Below are 2,487 nucleotides of genomic sequence, written 5' to 3' on the forward strand. Positions count from 1 at the left end.
CGTTTGTTTGCTTGTGAACAACTGCTTGAAAGGCAAAGACGGAAGGGATTTCTGCATCACACTAGGGACGAAAAATGGGTTCATTACGATAATCCCAAGCGCAGAAAATCATGGGGAGTTCCATGCTTCCACGTCGACGGCCAAACCGAATATTTACGGCTCCAAGGTCATGCTCTGTATTTGGTGAGACCAGCTCGGCGTAGTGTATTATGAACTGTTAAAACCGACTGAAACAATCACAGGCGATCGGTATCGAACGCAATTGATGCCTTTGAGCCGAGCATTGAAAGACAAATGGCCGCAATACAACGAGAGACACGATAAAGTGATTTTGCAGCATGACAATGCTCGACCCCATGTTGCGAAAGTAGTCAAGACATACTTGGAAACGTTGAAATAGGAAGTCCTACCCTATCCGCCGTATTCTCCAGACGTTGCTCCCTCTGACTATCACTTGTTTCGATCAATGGCACACGGCCTGGCTGACCAGCACTTCCGGTCTTATGAAGAAGTAAAAAATTGAATCGATTCGTGGATAGCCTCAAAAGATGACCAGTTTTTCCGACGCGGGATTCGTACGCTACCCGAAAGATGAGAGAAAGTAGTGGCCAGCGATGGACAATACTTTGAATCATAAATGTATAACCAGTTTTTTACAATAAAGCCTCGAATTTCGGAAAAAAAACGGCGGAAGCAAAGTTGTACACCTAATATTATAAAATGTTATATTATAATTGTGTTCATATTTATCCTATTGAAAAAATAATGTTCACTCACCAGTTAGTTTTTAATATTATTTAAAGTGAACTATTCACATTCTATAATAGAAGCTTTATCATTAAATAAATTTTGTAATAAGTACTTACAACACTGAATTTACTGATATACAACCTTTCGTGTAAAAAAGTAATTTATTATAAATTAATTTCTTCACTCGTATCATTTACATATTGACACAATTCAAAGTGTACTTGCTCCACACAATTTTTCAGTTCAAACATAAAAAACACAGTTGACGACTTCATGTACATACAGACATGTACCAAGTTATGATAATTTTGCATTATATGCAACGCGTATTGCAAGTTTCATAATCAGAAAGATTTCAAAGATTCACTGAAGAAAGCAATTGCAGTGATCAAATAAACAAAAAATGACACACAATCATTGCCGAATTCATATCTTATAGTTTGTAACATCATAATTTGTCTGTATTTGTATTGAAAGTGATCCAAGGAGATAAAGATTTATAATGGATCGATCAATTATTATTGGTATTAATTATTTAACGTCTGATTGATAATGTTAAACAAATTCATATATACGTACATATTTAATTTAATTTAATTTTTAATTTAATTTATTTGTGCATTTATAAAATAACAAAAAACATGACGACCACAGAATTAAACGAGAAAAAATTAAGTGTTCAGGTGCATAAAACGGTGAGGTACTAGTAAAGTCTGATGCTCTAACTCCTATAAGAAAATGAGAGTAAAGAATTAAAGTGTAAAATCATCAAAGCGAACATAAAATATGAATTTACAATATAGTACGAAAGTTGGATTACAGAATAAAAAAACTTAACATGACGTAGCATAAATTTAAGATACATTAATATTGAAAATTGAATACAATAGGATTGTGGACAAGTAGTAAATCGGTAGCATACAATAGCAGTGCGGGAAGCTTGAGAGACGACGCAGATGCGAGAGAGAACGTTTGCGATCGTAAGAGATTTAGCGCTCAGCAAAAAGTAAGATACGCAATATTGAATATACGTACGTATGAACATACATACAAACAAACGTTTGTATAAACGTATGTATAAACGTATATTTGAATATATATAAACATACGTATACACGTATGTATACTGATGGAACATACAATGAAGCTCATCCACACATAGGCGTTGTGAAACACATATTACTTTAATATCATAAAATGTAATTATGATATCCATATTAAAGTAAGTAAGAGACAGTAAATTTATTCAATTTTTCATCAACAATATTTTTATAAAATTTTGCTTATACATTTTATATGTTATGTACTTTTTTAAGATCTATTTACATATTTTCTATTTTCTACAGCGCATCTTCTCATATATCTTCGAAACCTCGCTACCTCTTGATAAGGAGATATATATATTGATATTGACAGCGTATAAGTTCTTAGACATCGAGATCATCGTGGAATCTACGTCTCATGTAGAAATTACAATCAATGACAATCGAGGTGATCGCATAATCCTGCCTCATGCTACGTGGAAGGCGTCCAGCAAATATTGAGCGATTAATGCAGTCAACACACATCATCATCACCAATTCAAGATCTGAATGTAGAACTTGTTAAAAAGAACTTGTTAAAGTATGTGATACGAAAAACGTAAAATGGTCATTGCATGATACATATTTGTATATGAAACCAACAATTCTTCTTATTTGTGGTCGAGCAATGTATTGAGCATGCGTACTATAAATT

The sequence above is a fragment of the Atta cephalotes genome (assembly GCF_000143395.1).
Source record: "Atta cephalotes unplaced genomic scaffold scaffold00101, whole genome shotgun sequence".
NCBI classification, from domain to species: Eukaryota; Metazoa; Arthropoda; class Insecta; order Hymenoptera; family Formicidae; genus Atta; species Atta cephalotes.